The 16,953-nt window shown below is 43.7% G+C and overlaps 1 pseudogene across 1 annotated transcript; it reads right to left on the reverse strand.

Annotated features, from left to right (window-relative positions):
- Positions 1 to 13,158: 13,158 nt before the first annotated feature.
- Positions 13,159 to 16,767, reverse strand: LOC104591127 (dynamin-related protein 4C pseudogene; annotated as a pseudogene). Its single transcript, XR_016082179.1, has one exon. The product of XR_016082179.1 is annotated as a dynamin-related protein 4C pseudogene (transcript).
- Between the last annotated feature and the right edge of the window lie 186 nt (positions 16,768 to 16,953).

A 16,953-nucleotide genomic window follows, 5' to 3' on the forward strand; every position in this document is an offset into this window, starting at 1 on the left:
TGGATCTGATGCTGAAGCTCTTTTGGGCCATGTTCGTACCAAGGAAGCACTCTTCCGAGGCTGACATGTATTACTTCTTGCCTCGTAGGGGTAAACTCATCGACAACCCCACATTTGTCCATAACTGGAAGAGCAAGTTCTTCTTCATGTCTTACCTCGAGGGTTGGTCATTCATGTCGGGATGGGGAGATGCCTGCACGACGGTTGAGAAGTGTGCTCCCATGCTTCGGGACGAGGAGGCTGTTGACCTAGCTCACCTACTCGTGCTAGGGAGAGACCGAACCCAATCTTTGTTGGAGGTGGAGCTCCCGTTGGTGTTTGCAGGGCTCAGTCCTGCCCCCTTCGATATGAGAGGCCTTGTTGTTTCTTTAACACATTCCCCTTGTCCGCGGCTAATGATACTGACATCTTTCCCTTTTCTTGTTTGCAGAGGTACCGATGGATGCACGAAAGCTTCTATTAGAGAGTTCCCAAGCCAAGTAGAAGGCCCAGGTCTAGAAGAAGGAAGTAGGGCAGACTCCAAAGGGGGCCTGCCAAGGAGGTGCCCACGAGGTACGACCGTACGCTTGCTCCCCCTAAGAGGGGAAATCCACAGCAAGTCCCCGTCAACCAAGGGGACAAGGGAAAAGGGCCGGTTGAGGGCGACAGGAAGCCGACAAGAGGCCATGTGAAGGGGTTCCCTGAAGTGGCTGATGCCGGTGAGAAGAGGTTGATCGAGACAATTGAGGCCGGCAGGTAGAGGCTGGCCGAGGAGACTCCAAAGAGACAGCCATCGAAGAAGGTAGCCCACCAAGAGCGCCCTGCTAGGGGTGCTGCGCCAATGAAGCCCCCTACGAAGGGGTGCACCACCAAGCCTTCGTCTGCCCCCCCCCTCCCCCCCCATCTGTACGAGAGGCTGCCGAGGACACCCGGCAGCTCTCAAAGATATTTCGCCCCCATTAATTAGTTCACGAGGGGGATTCTGTTACTGAGGAGGGGGTAGGGAAGGCCTTGGTAAATGGGGCGATCCTGCTGAGGGATCGCTTCGAGATGATGTAAAGCGACCCCTAGTTAGTCTACGACGAGGGGCTCTACCACATGGCTGAGGTAAGCTCTCATTTCGCCTTTTCCTTTCATACTTTCTTCTTTTCCTTACATGTTGTGGCTTTGCTAATGTCGTTTGATGCAAGTTTATTGTCACTTCGTCGACCTGGGAGACCGAATGGGCCTCACCCTGGAGTGCCTAGAATGGCTTTAAAAGATCAACAAGAAGCTCTAGGTAGTGGTTACCATTGCTGAGAGCAAGCAAGACAAGTTCTGGGCGACCCCCAAGGATGAGCAGCAACTCCGGAAGACTCTGGCAGATGATCTGAAGACCGCTAAGGCTCACCTCAACAAGTCGCAAGAGGCACAGAAGAAGTCTGAGGAGGAGAGAGCTCGCCTTGACAGCATCGTCGTAGATTCCCAACGGTGGGTGGCACTGGCCAAGGAATGGGCAGCCGAGGCTGTGAAGCAGGTGGCTGAGACTGAGAAGTAGTGGAGACTGTCAAGCAGTCACTCGAGTACCAACAAGCCCTCCCAGACTATGCGTTTGTGACCTACTTGGACGGGATTGAGGACACCAAGAAGGCCATCCTACAAGTGATGCCTAAGTTCAACGTTGATGGGCTAAAGGTGACCCCAGATTCTCCCGAGGCATCTATTGGGGTCATCGACGGGGCTGCTGAAGGCACCGAGAACTCCGCTCTCCCCCCGGCTGGTGGCGAAGTCTAGTGGGTTAATATTCCTGCTTTTGTCCTTTGCTTGTTTTTTGCCTTCTCTTTTTTTTATTGATGTACATGTGCTCGGCTTGGCCACTGAGGCCATAAATTTTTTTTGTAAAGGCTTTACAATGAATGAAATGAATGACAATCAAACATTTTTTGTACATAGTGTTCTCTCTTTCTCTTTCACTTTTCTTCTTTTTCTTTTCTTCTTTTTACCGAGGGGTCCCTGCCCCTCCAACCAAGAAATCACGAGGCACAAAATGTAGCTTGTACCAGCCCATTACACACACATCTTAGATAGTTAGGAGGGAGAGGCCAAGGTAGAGCCACGCGCCCGAAGTGTGCCTCACCAAGCCTAGTTCCCTGTGTTCACTTAGGCAAGGACGAGGTGGCCAATCGAAGTATAGTGGAGGGGCCGAGGTAGAGGTGTACCTTGCCTAGCTCCCTTCCTTCCAAGTGGTTGCTTAGGCAAAGTCGAGGTGGAGTCCTAGGGGGGTTGGAACCTCTGGATGAGGTGAACCACCGAGTTAGTCAGGGTTGCCGCACGTCTTCAAATCGTTTCTTCAACCAAGAAACAATATCAATAACCTTTCTTGATCAATTCCTCAAGAGGAGATCGAACTGGGTAGGGATGGCATGAATAGGAGAGAACTGTGCAGGTTGTTGTGTCTTAAAACTATGGAATTTGCCCCCTATTTATAGTCTACTTTGGATCAGCCTCCTAATCTAATTAGGAGAGAGTTTCTTGATCCAAACCGATATTTGGATCTGGACTCTTAAATGGATAAGACTTATCTTATCCGTTTCGCTAATCCTAATCAGATTATAAATCAAATATTGCCTCCTTTTAATTAACTGATTTAAGCCCAATTCGAATTGGGCTTTAGGCCCATCAAGCTTATGTGATCATTTACCCTTAACCTACTGCCCAATTAGCTTTCTTTGTATGGCGTGGAACCCAAACATTGATCTATACGTCAGCCACATGGGTTTCGCCCAGCCTTTGTTACAAGGCCAGGCAGAACTCACTGTATGAGACAGTGAACCCCTGAGTCCATCACCAGGGGTTCTTAATGGGCCCAAACATTTACACTAAATGGTCATTGGGCCCAACCACTATATGAAAACCCAAGAACTGTGGATAGATGAAAGATTATGCTATCTGGTATTACCCTCAATGGTCTTATACTTAACCTCTCAGCCCATAATGATCAAACACTGCCCGACAAGAGAGGACCTCTCCCTCAACTGCAAGGAACAGTGTTGCACTCTTTACTCAAATGGATTCCGGGAATTAAAACCTTTTGTAAACATTTTGAAACCATAATATATTTGTATATCTCTATATAAATATATTTTGCAAAACAAATCTCAACGTTTGAAATCAACTGCCGGTAGTTTAGGTTTCTATCAGAGAGAGTGCATTCCGAGATCATTCACTTTGTCTAACAAAGGGGTTGATCCTGTCACTATGATCAACCACTCAGGTGAATTCTCGGACTATCACAGCATACCCAGGTTTTGACCCCGTCTAAGGATCTCACTGAATGGTACATCAAAGGTAGCCCAATCTGATACCTAGTGTAGTATCGTAATCGAGTCTACGGGTTAGGTGTAACATTCCAGTTTTGCCCATCTGTCTCCAAGGTCCAGGGCAATACTGAAATTTGGTCCAGTTCAAGGTTTCAAGAAAATCCACATTGCATGTACCTCAGGTCTCACTCTGGTAATTAAGACAAGCCACCCCAACCAACTTGGCGGCACATCAGTGTCAGCCTTGACAGGATTAATCTCCCTAGATCTATCCAATGGCTATGAAGATTCTAAACTAACATGACTCTCATAAGTGTCTAGTTTAAGGGTATTACACAGAAACACACCCCAATAACTATCTAACAAGGGGACCTCAGCCACTGTCGAGATGAGGTCGCCATACTCTGTTCCTCTCATCGTCAACCTTGTGGAAGGTGGCGAGCCGATGTGTACCGATCAATACCTAAAAGACTTTGCCACCGCTCAGCCTCAAGTCGGCCAAGAGGAGCATGAGGCCGGCCCTTATATTTCGGGCATCCCACCCTTTGTTCCTAATGTCGTCAACGTCTCAGTGATAGATCGTGCGAACAACCATCACATAGCCCTCCAAGTAGCCAAGGGGATGCTTCTCCCAGAAGATGTGTGCTACTATGGCGACTTGGACCCTATTCATGCCGAAGCTCGAATGACCCAGTGCATTGTCCAAGTATGTCTTCTACACATTCTTTGTTCTTGTTTCTAAAGTATCTTATTCCAATTACAATTTTTTGCAGGCAAACACTATCGGGCAAGTTTTGTTGGATCACGTTCGTTTAGGCCAGAAGGAGAGAGCTAACATGCAGGCGAGCATCAGTTCGCTTTAGTCAAAGTTGCAGAAGCTTTGGATCGATTCTGAGGGGGATCGCCAACATTTCTACGAGATGAATCAAAAGATGAAGCGCGAGTTGACCGGGGCTTGACGCGAGTTGGCGAAGGCCCATGCTCAGTTGGAAGAGAGGCGATCAAAGTATGCTCAGGATATGTGCCAAGCTGGGAAGGAAGTTGTTGTTCGATTAATAGAATCCCCTGAGTATGCGAAGAAGAGAACAAAAGACGGCATCCCTTCAATGAAGAGAGGCTTTAAGTTATGCCGCCGCTATTTGAATGTGCTACATCCTTCCTTCGACTTTGGTTCTTTCTCTATGCATGATGTGGTGGGCGACCTCGTTGCACTGGTGGACGAGGAGTCCTTAACTCCCGAAGAGGAAGAGGATGATGACAAGGAAGGGGATGGAGAGGGCGGTGATGATGAGGTCTGCGACAGTGTTGATGGTGAGCAGGTAGGTTGGTCTGTTGATGTTGTTCTTCTACTGTTTCCAGGGGCCTTGTTGGTCTTCATCGAGTCCATCTAGGCTTTCATGGCATATACCCACTTTAGGAAATCTATGTCCAACATAGTTTCTGCATAAGTCACGGGGTCCTCCTCAGTTGGCATCGAGTTCATCTTGGTCATAGTCATAACGAACTGGAGGCCTGGATACCTGGGTAGACCTTCTAGGTTGAGAGTTTGTGGGACATCTCTCACTACTCCTGGGATCTCCTCATCCAGAACAACTTCTCTTTAAATATTCTCCAGAATGTATTCTTCCTCTAAGAAACTGGCATTTCGACTGCAAAACACCTTTTGTTCTTTCGGATCATAGAATAGGTAACCTACAGAGCCTTTGGGGTAACCTACAAATAGGCAACTACTGGTCTTAGATTCCAATTTGTCAGCACTAGTTCTTTTAACATGTGCCAGACAACCTCAAATCTTCAAGTGTCTTGCACTTGGTTTCTTACCGATCCAAAGCTCATGGGGAGTCTTCCGATTGGATTTGGTTGGAACCCGGTTCAACATGTAAATCACAATCTCCAATGTGTATCCCCAAAAGGATGTAGGTAATTCCAAGCGGACGAGAAGTGATCAAACCATATCCAATAGGGTCCAGTTCCTCCACTCCGACACATCGTTTAACTGTGTTGTAGCGGGAGGGGCTAATTATGATACTATCTCATTGTCATTTAAGTAGTCCCTGAATTCGTCAGAGAGATACTCCCCACCTTGATCTGATCGAAGGGATTTATTTTCTCTTCCTAACTATTTCTCGACTTCTTATCTGAACTCTTTAGACTTTACAAAGGATTCAGACTTATGTCTCATTAGGTACACGTAACCATACCGAGAATAATCATCGATAAAGGTTTTAAAACAAACTTGTTGATTACGTGTCCTAACATTCAAGGGACCACATACATCAGTATGTATAAGGTCAAGTGTGCCTGTAAATCTTTTAGGCTTACCATTAAATGGCCGCTTTGTCATCTTACCCTGAAGGCAATGTTTACAAATTGGAAGGTCTTCTACAGTTAGAAAATCCAAAGGACCATCTTTTACCAACCTTGTGATACGATATATTTTAATGTCGCCAAGTCAGTAATGCCACAGACACGTGGGACTAACTGTACCATGGTTTCTTTTCTTGAGGATTATTTTCGACGTGGTTTCGGTAATGTTGGTTTCCAGAGAGGGATGGAGAACATAGAGACCATTCTCAAGTTCCCCATGTGCTAAGAATTTGTTATTCCGTTTAATAGTAATCACATGACTAAATAAAATAGAATAACCATCTATGCACAATTTGGAGACAAAATTCAAATTTTTCTTAAATTAGGTACGAAAAGACAATATTTCAATATAATAATCCCTTCTTTGAAAACTAATTCCGCAGTGCCTATGGTCGTAACTGCAACAGTTGCAAAAGTCCTCAAGTAAAGTGTCACTTCTCCATAATTCAGTATTCTGCTTATCTTGAACCCCTGCATTGAGTTACATGCATGAGTCGAAGACCCAAAGTCAATAGACCAAGAAGTAGAAGTGACCAATAGATTGGTCTCTATGATGAAAGAATTGAACATACCTTGTTTCTTAGTCTCTAGGTATTGAAGACAATTCCTCTTCTAGTGGCCAGTCTGTTTGCAGAAGTGACAGACATCTAATGCCTTTTTTCTGTATTTTAGTTTTGCTACCCTTCTTTCGAGCCTTCTTTTTAGCGTTCCGCTTTTTTTGCCCGATTTGCACCTTTAACAAGCATGGCTATCGGCTTATCCTTCTTAATCAGTTCTTAATCCCTCTACAACATATTGTAGAGTTTCTGAAGGCTAACGTTTTGCTTATTCATCTTGAAGTTCATGATAAAATGATTGAAGGATGGAGTCAAGGAATTGAGGACATCATCAATTTTGGTGTCATGATCTAGTCCTAACCCTAGACTCTAGTTCATTGATATAATCCATCATCTTTAGACAATGGTCATGAACCTATTGGTTCTCGGCCATTTGTGCAGTCATAAACAATTTTATGACCTTTTGTCGAGTAGAACGGTTCTGCTCTTCATATATAGTCTTCAGACTATCCAATATATCCTTTGACACTTTGATCTTATTGAATTGTCATTGTATCGAATTGTGTAAAGAGCCTATACTGTAACACTAGGCAAGAGAGTTTTTCTCCTCCCATTCTTGATACTCTCTTCTTCGGGCCTCCGAAGACTTGTCACCCGGACGATCAGGAGCAGGGTTCTTAGCAACTTTGTCCAATTTCTTGGACGTCAAAACCAGCATAATGTTTCAGAACCATTCATCATAATTAGGGCCCTTGAGTTTGTTATCGTCCAACAATTTGGTGAAGTTTCCGTTTGCCATTTATGGTAAAGGCAAAGCAGATTTATAAGTCCACAACTTAATTGATTAATGTCATCACATAGAAAGAGCTTTTAATCTATGTTCCATTTCCATTTTGGGCATCTCTGAGATTCCCTTCAGTCTCAATGACAGAGATAGTTGTGTCTCTAGAAATGTGGGAAACCACATGGGGTGCATGGAGCCAACTATTTCAGCTGTAAAACCCCACCACCTTCTGTAAAGGATCTCATCCACTCATCTTATGAGCTTTCCTTTTGGCCTCTGTCAGACAAGGTTCATAGCCATTTTATGTTAAAACTTTTTGTCCAATAAGTGCTCACCCATCATATTCGTGAACGCCAAGGTACCGTGAGAGAGTCTTCTATTTTAGGATAGGCCCCTCCCACATCGGTATATGACGCCCCTATCATCTTATGAAGGAATCCAACCAACTCCATTAGCAGATGGATAGCCCAATTTTATGGTGCATCTCTACCCACCAATACAACCAACCTTCATGCTAATGATGGAAGGCATTTAGAAAACTCATCATATGAAATTCCCTATCACATGCACTTATATTTAATGGAGGGAACGAAAAACCCCTAGATCTGATTTAGGTGAAACCAGAGTGACTCCCACTAACTTTCATAAAGCCAGATTCAAAGTGGGCTCAAAAAAGCTTGGGTTTCGGGGTGTTTCTCTTGGGGAGAAACTGAAGTGGGCCCCACTAAGAAAGGGAAACCATCCAATGATCTTAAGGGCACCATGGCAATGATGTGCATTCAGCCATGGTGTTCTAAAGAGCCACTATCGAATTAACATGGGCCAAGCACTTATGGCCCATGTACGCAGCATATCACATCGCATACATCACATGCATGAAATCCATAATTGATCCAATCAATTAAATAACTGTAAAACCCATAATTAAAATTTAATAACCTTTTCATCCCATTTAAAACCCATAATATTATCAAATAATATTATCTAGGTATATGGGCCGAACTGTTCTTTGCAGTTCGGCCCATATAGCATTTATGCTGAATTGGGCTAAAGCAGTTTTAACAAATCAAAATTGGGTATTACCGATGGGAGCCAAATTGCATCTTGCAATTAACCATCAACCCCTCGGCCCATGAAGGAAATTTTAGGGCTGAGAAAAGCCCCCTATCGAACCATAGACTCGGTCCAACCAGTTTGGTCCAATCTAGTTTGAATGGGTGTAGGGATTAATGTTTAATTCAAGATCCAATTCAAGAAACATGATTTGAAAATAAAGAAACTGATAATGACAATCAAGAATGCAGTAAATAATAGCAAGAGGGCTGTTCATAAGGCTGCAGCCCTACAAAACAAAAATTAGTTTGCAGTTTGCAGTTTCCAAAACTGCAAATATCGCCAAACCAAAACTAGCAAAATTTTCTCCTTCACGCTTCCAGCTTTGTATGTAAATGAAATAAAATAGAAAACCTAATTTTTCTATTAATATTACATCAGATTCAAATTCCTATACATTTCGTCTAAAATTAAAAGAATAATAAAAATTAATTACAGACCAAGAATAAACAGAAAAAACGCAGATGCACAGATTTCTTGCATTGTAGAAAGGTTTCGATCTCCTCCATATGAACAACCCAAAATTCAAGAAATATAAATAGAACAATTCTAAATATATAACAAAATAATAAAGATTTATTTTCAGATCATTCACCCAAAACTGGGAACCGATTTCCCAGAAAAATCGCTAACTGTGCAAATCGGTGTAGATCAAATCTGGCTCAATTTTGGTTTAGGAATCAAACCTAGCTCTGTTACCACTGATGGAGTGAGATATCCATCATATGGATGGCCGAACCTTGAGGAAGGTTTGGCGAATTTTCAAAAATTTCTCTTTCTCCCATCTGGGAATCTTATTCCCTATTTTAGAAAATTGCATTTTCAATGATCAATCTTGAACCAAAACCGGACCAGATCTGAAACCAATAAGGAGTATGACATAGTGCATTGTCCAGGGAGGGTCAATCTTCCAGAAGATGTGCGCTACAATGGCGACTTGGACCCTATTCATGCCGGAGCTCGAATGACCCAGTGCATTGTCCAGGTATGTCTTCTACACATTCTTTATTCTTGCTTCTAAAGTATCTTATTCCGATTACAATTTTTCGTAGGCAAACACCATCGGGCAAGTTCTGTTGGATCACGTTCATTCAGGCCAGAAGGAGAGAGCTAACATTCAGGTGAGCATCAACTTGCTTCAGTCTAAGATGTAGAAGCTTTGGGTCGATTCTGAGGGGGATCACCAACATTTCTACGAGGTGAATCAAAAGATGCAGCGCAAGCTGACCAGGGCTCGACGCAAGTTGGCAAAGGCACAGGCTCAATTGGAAGAGAGGTGATCGAAGTCTGCTCAAGATATGTGTTGAGCTGGGGAGGAAGTTGTTGCTTGTTTCCTAGAATCCCCTGAGTATGAGAAGTAGAGAGCAGAAGACGACATCCCTTCAATGAAGAGAGGCTTCAAGTTAGGCCACCGCTATTTGAATGTGCTGCATCCTTCCTTTGACTTCGGCTCTTTCTCTATGCATGATGTGTCGGGCAACCTAGTTGCACAGGTGGACGAGGAGCCCTTGACTCCCGAAGAAGAAGAGGAGGATGACAAGGGCAGCGACGATGAGGTCTGCGACAGTATTGATGGTGAGTAGCTCGGTTGGTCTGTTGATGTCGTTCTTCTACTTTTTCTAAGGGCCTTTGTGCTCCTATAGGTTTCCTCTTGGAATTGTGTGCCCTTTATCTGAACTGATGAAATCCTTTTTTTTTTGCATGTATTCCATGGGCCTTTTTTTTCATTTCAATGAAATTTGGTTTCCTATACTTATTGCTTTTTGGTTGAAGCCCTTCCTTGCCCCTATAGCTCAACTCAAAATATTTTCTGTCTATCTTGGCCAATTTGTTATTGCACCAGTCGACTATCTTAGTAGGATGTTGTGGTTGTAGCTCGGCGAATTATAACTTCTGTGTTCCTTGGCTAAGTTGTTGGTCGATCTCGTTGCCTTGTTGAGATCTAACAAATTTGTGAATGTAGCTCGAAACACTATTCTTCAGAGATAATATTTACTAAGTTGTCTATATTCCATGCCCGGGGTACTGCCTTCCCTTCGAGTGTTTCGAGCTCATATGTGTTTCCTCCTATAGTTTTGGAAACCCTATGGGGGCATTCCCGATTAGGACTGACCTTACCAACACCGGGCTCCGACACCATAACCTTCCTGAGTACCAAGTCACCAACCCTAATTTGGCATTTCTTGACTCGGGCGTTATAGTGCTGAGCCACACACTACTGGCATGCTGTGGTACGAATATTGGCTAAGTCCCTTACTTCTTCAACTAGGTCGAGGTTTGCTCGCATGTCCTCTTCATTGGACTCATCGTCAAATTCCTTAGATCATAGTGTCAATACTTTCATTTCCATTGGTATCACTACCTCGGTCCCATACATCAGGTTGAAAGGCATCTCACATGTTGTTGTTTTAACAGTTGTTCAGTAGGCCCATAACACATTGGGCAACTCGTCCACCCACAAACCTTTAGCTCGGGAAAGTCGAGCTTTAAGGCCTTAGAGGATGGCCCTGTTTGTTACTTCCGCCTGACCGTTCACTTGAGGATGAGTGACCGAGGTGAAATTTTGTCTTATTCCCATCTGTGCACACCAGTCTTGGAACTTGAGATCTCTTCAAAATGTTTCCCATTGTCTGAGATCAGCACCCTTGGTAGTCTGAATCTACACATAATGTTCTTCTAGAAAAATTGTTGGACGTTGCGAGTTGTTATGGTGACTAGTGGCTCAGCTTCTACCCACTTTGTGAAATAATCAACTGCCACTACCAGGAACTTCTTTTGTCCCTTCGCTAGAGGGAAGGGGCCTAATAAGTCTATTCCCCATTGTGTGAATGGCCATGGACTGGTTACTCCTTTACTCGCTTCTCCTCTTGGTCTTTCTCCTACTTGCTTACTCCTTTACTTGCTTTCTCTTCTCGAACAGCTCGGACCTCGAGCGTAGGGCTTATTCGGCCTCGATAAACTTGTCTGCAATGGCAAGAAATTTCTCCATTGTAGATGGTGAGTTCAGTTCAATCTCCCAGCGTAGATCGGGGTGTCGTATGCCGTTTTTGGCGGCAGTGAGCTACACTGCTGGGTCTGGGTCTAGAGTCTGTAGGCACTCCATATTAAACCTTTTTATGTAGTCTCTTAGTGTTTCATTAGATTTTTGAATTACATTTAACAAACAAGTGGCTGATTGGAATGTCTCTTGCTGGTGGCAAACTAATTGACAAACATGCGGGCAAATTGGTCCTAGCTTTTGATGGAACTAGGGGCTAGACTTGAATACCAGAGTCAGGCCTCTTCTTTTAAAGTTGTCTAGAAAGTGATGCAGATGCTTGCATCATTTGCCCCATGATGCAACATGAGGGCTTGGAAGTTGTCAGCATGCTCGATCGAATCTGTCTTACCTTTGTACGAGGGCGAGCACCCTGAAGTTCTTTGTTCTAGGAGCTTGGAGAATTTCTGGTGCCAACGGGGATTCCCGAGTCAGGCGCGGTTGTTCAGATAGGGCATCTACCCTACTTGTTGCCTTACTGTTCTCCTTCTTCTAAATTATGCTCCCTACTGGAGCGAGCTGGCTTTTCTTCCCGATGCGAAGTGCACGTCTCTCACGCCTCTTCCTAACGCGATGCGCACGTATCTACCCTACTTTTTGGTGCCTTTTTGCATAATTTTTGCATTTTTTGGTGTTTTCCATGCATTTCCTACAATTTTCTGGTATTGTTTTGCATATTTTCTGCAAAAGTTTCGAATTTTCTATACTTTTTTAGTATTTTTTGTAATTTTTCATATTTTTTGTATTTTTTACAATTTTTTTTTTCAATTTTCTGCATCTATCTACAATTTTTGCTTTTTCGGGTATATAGGTTGACCTGACTCATTTTTGTCATGTGACAATCTTGAGAGATTGGTTTAATCTATTTAGAGGATCTATTTAAAAATAAACATTGTTTTAATCTCTCAAATTAAAAACAAATTTATATATAAAAAATCAAATAAAATAATAACCTAAATTCATTTACAAAATAGATAATGGCTGTCAAACAAAAATTTATTAAAATACATACATAAAAAAAAAAGTCAGAATACGAACCCCTTACTTAATATGCGATCATTCTCTAGTACCAACTCAAAAGAGGCCGATAAGTTATAGATTTAAAAACAATATATTTCGTCAAGAAGGGCAAGAAATAGAATAAGTAGTTATTCCGTGGCCGTGCCTCCCTGGAAAAAATTTTCGGCTATAGAAGAAATGGCGAGAACAGAATCTCAATAAGATTGTGTTTGGTACTGTTTCTATCTATAACGTTTTGAGTTGATTAATACAAGTATGTGAAATAGATTTTCTTCTGTGAAACTATTTCGGTTTCTATTCAACATCCGATACCAATCCATAATCTCATTCAACATCCCACCCCTATCCACCACAATGGGCAGTTTTTTGTTTTTTTGTTTTTTGCTTGAATGATGGATTTTTAGTCATGGGATTCTACAACCCGTATGAGTATAAATAGATATGGTATTAGGCTAAACCCGACCCTTCCCAATTTGTATATTGTTAGAAAGCATGCATATAAGCTTTATGTATTGGGTGTTGAATTTAATAATATTTTGAATTTTATGTAAACGATAACTGATAGTTTATATTTTTAAATGTCTTAATTAAATAATTAAAAATTTTGTTATTTATTTATTTATTTATTACTTATATATAACAAGAAAATAAGAAATTAGATACAGCCATTCTAAAATTTGTAAAACCCTCCCCAAACAGGCCCCTTGCCGTCCCAATGTTGTTTTTTTGCCATCCCATTTAATATGGATTTGACATATCCGAAAAACATCTGACCAATCAATTGGAATCATAAACTTGGTAACAAATCAAGTGTTATTTATCAAAATTTATGGGTGGATTTTGATTGGTCAAAACTCTTTCCACACCATATCGTTTTCATATAATAGATTTTCCCCTATCAGACGGTTAGTGAAAGATTGATCAGACGGTCAGGATTTGGTTTGTTCTTGGCCTGTTTTGAGAAGGCAGTACTGCAAAAATTTTAATAAAGAGGCCCCACCCTTGGATGCATCAAACGGTTGCTATTCAAGTGCAAGAGAAACAGAAAATCCATCCAACTAGAGAAATTATAAAAACAAAACAACATACCAAACACCCTAAACATATTACATACACCATCTGTCTATGCTATCTATAATTCACCAAGGGGAGAGAGAGAGAGATGGGCCTGGGCCTGTGGACCTAATCAGTGGAGTTGTTGATGGGAGCAGCAATTCGGTCCATGATCTTGGCCACGACCTCCTTGGATTCTTTGAGTAGCTTGACGCTCTTGTTGAGCCGGTCTCGCTTCTGAGCCACAGAAGGGGATTCCTCAAGCAACCGTTCGACCCCACCACTGTGGGGCCCCATCAGCTCCATCACAATCTCCTTTTCCATCTCTCTGTTCACCAAGTTCTGCACACTGAACAGCAGATGAAGCGCCAGACTATCCACCAGCCTCTGCAACACAATCGTCCAGTAAGCTCTGATCCTCATTCTCAGGTCGTACGCTTGTTGCACCATCCCCCCATATTCTCTTAGATGCTGCAGTTCAACAGTCCCCAACCCTTCAATGTTTACAGAGGAACATTGGTAGGGATCGTTGAAGCTCTTCATGAAGATCTCTTGTTTCGCCATGAGCCCTCGCCAAGTTGACATGTAATCTGGGTTGCATGTATAATCCGTTATCTTCTCCATTTCCACGATCTCTGTTACTCGGTTAATCGATTGGTCCTTCATCTTGCCAATCAGATTCTGCGCTGCTCTTCTGGTGCAAGATTGAAGCTGTGGGTAGCTCTCTGAATGTTTCATCAGCACGCGTACGACCACCTCCTCTACGTAATTCCACACCTCTTGAACGAATTTGATGGGAGTGATCGATACTTCCTTCACTTTTCTCTGTAATATAGCGAGGAAAGCGGTGCGAGGGAGGAAATTGGGAAGTTCAATCCCTTTGGATTCCTCCAGCAATAGGATTTCCTCCATTAAAAACTTCTCCTTGGAGTCCTCTTGCTTCATATTGAGCTCCTTGGAGTACTCGTTGAGCTTGTCCGACAGTCGGGCGGTGCAGTGCATGAATTTGTCATCTGGGTACTCGTCAAACTCCCCTCTCACGAGGATTTTCTTGAGGGATTCCTTTGCAGACCCAAGAATCCGCATGAAAGCAGTCATGGCTTCCGCCGGGGAGGATAGATGCTGGGGCAATTTGTTGAGCTCAGAAACGTTGAGGTTGAGCTTGTCGTTGATGCTCTTCACGATGTCCGGCAAGCATCTCGCGAGACTAGCAGCTTGGATTTGCACCAGTCTCCTGGCCAAAACAGGTATGCCCACGATGGATTTGTCGATCTGCGAGAGAAGGGGATCCGACTGAAACAGTCTCGCCTCCTCAGCCCTGGCCTCCTGGTAGGACTCGTCCTTGATGCGATTCCTCACACAGACGTAGCCAAGCCCAATGTTCACATCGTCGGAAGTAACCTTCTCGAGCAGACCTTCAGGAGCTTTATCACATTTGGTAACCACCGCCAGCGTCCTCTCGCCGGTGGTATCAACGCGCTGAGACATTCTAATCGATTCGCAGGTCGGGAAATCAACAGTAGCCGATAAGACGTTCAGAATGATGCTCTCCTTGTTCATTCTCTTTGGTTTCAATCCACTTCTTTACTTGTCCTTAGATTTGTTTTATTTTCCTTTCCACTCAATCATCCCACGTTGGGGTATGAATGTAATAGAATGGTCTCTATAGACTTGGACAAATCAGTGGCACAGGACTTAAGAGTGAAGGCATGCGTATAGATTCTCCTAAAAGGACAAGGTACAAATAGGGGTGGCAATTTTCCCCATCCCCGATGGGTAATCGTGCTCCCCGACCCGATGGGGCCGGGGATGGGGGTACCTTGCTTGGCGGGGTCGGGGTCGGGGTCGGGGATGGGGACTGGGACGGGGAATGAAATCCCTGCCCCAACCCGTCCCCGATTAATATAATATATATATTACATATAATTTAATATATAATATATAATATCATATATTATATAAGTATAATAATTATTATTCATTTTTTAAATATTAAAACTTAAAAAATAGTAAAATCCTAAAACCCTCGATAGTAAACACAAAACACTTCGACAAAGAGGAGAGAACTTTGCCTCTTAACCTTCGTCGACAACTCTATCTTTGAACCTTCGTCTTCCACTCTTCTTTCGTCTTCGTTGCCAGTAGTCAATTCGTTGACCTTCGTCTCGTTATTGTCGCCACTCCCCATTAGACATCAAACAAAGGACAGAGGACAGAGATACTCGAGTGACAGAAAAGAGCTACTCAAAGAAGAATCATTGTCGCCACTCGCTGACTATTGCCACTTCAACCTTCGTCTATTTTTGCCGAGTCACCGACTGTTGTTGTCGTTGCCCGTCGGACTCTCTCACTGCCGACCTCAACTCTCACAACGGTCCTCTCTGTCTCTTTCTCTCTCTCAGTCTCAATCTCTTTGTCTCGAACTCTCAATAAGCATACATATCCCGTCAGGGATTCGGGTCTCCAACGGGGAATTCATCCTCATTGGAGTCGGGGATGGAGGGGGGACTCCTTTCCCCGCCGGGGATTGGGAACGGGGATTGGGGGTGATTTGGGGGTCGGGGTTGAGGATGGGGAACGTAATCCCCGCCTTGTTGCCATTCCTAGCTACAAATTCACTTTCAACTTTAATTTCCATTTTGTCTAAAAGTTGCTCTCAGTAAATGCTGATCAATTTGTAATTGATAGAAAAAAACTTCAATGCAAGTAATGAATAGCCTCCTTTGGTAAAGTAACGGGATGGGAGTGGGAATAATTGTTTATAAAGTGATTTCGTTTGAGTCTTCTTGTGAATCCTATTAGAGATTTTCTTTTCCTTGTCAGTTTCATAACTTCTAAAGTGGTTGAGATGAAAATTTTATTGCTTTGTATTTTAGTAAATAAGTTGTAAGGTGGTTTATTACTCATAGATTGCGTTTGGAAGGGCTCCTATAGTGATTGAATTTCATTGATAGAGCTGTTTCTGATGGAAGGGCCTCGGAGGAGCCGAGCCCGTGCCTTCTTGCGTTGGTAGCTCGATGGTGCATGCAGCCTCGAGTTGGCAAGTGGGGACCGTGCCTATCACAGGTTTGGACGCTGGGGGATCCTCTCGTATGCGGAACAGCATTCCGGGTGGACCGGTGCATACGTCCGCGGGGTCAATGGGTCGAAACTGGCGGGTTACGGTGAGTGGGTTCGTCGGTTTGCCCAGGGCATCATTTTGTCTTCCAAGGACATGTGCCCGATGGTGCGATGCGGTTGGATTGTGGAGGCGGAGGTCTTCACGGCCGTTGGATTTGACGTGATCTAGGCCATTTCCTGAACATTGTTTCATCTCCCGAGGCTAGGCGCCAAGTGGCATGCCATGGTTGGGTTGCAGAAGCAAAGGTCTCACGGCCGTTGGATCTGGCGAGATCTGGGCCGTTCATTTTTCTATAAATAGGGGCCTTAACCGCAACTTTTCTTTGTCATTTGTCTCTAGGCAACCCTGTTGTCGAGTGAATCACTGCTCCCAGACCTTCGACCAAGACACTTCATCTCCTTCTATTCTCATTTGTCTTTTTAGGTAACATCCCAAATGATGTCTCATTCCGACTCTGGCCCTGAGTGTTGTGAGCTTCTAACTGGTTTGGAAGGAAGCCCTCCTTTGACTTCTTCCTCTCCTTCTTCTCCAAGTCCCTTGGTAGTTGTCCTCCCTCAGCGGGAGGTGATGGTGCTGAAGGAGAGGGTAGCCTCTAGGCGAGGCAATGACCCTCCCTATGAGAG

This window comes from Nelumbo nucifera, chromosome 1 (genome assembly GCF_055504915.1).
Source record: "Nelumbo nucifera cultivar China Antique chromosome 1, China Antique-T2T, whole genome shotgun sequence".
NCBI classification, from domain to species: domain Eukaryota; kingdom Viridiplantae; phylum Streptophyta; class Magnoliopsida; order Proteales; family Nelumbonaceae; genus Nelumbo; species Nelumbo nucifera.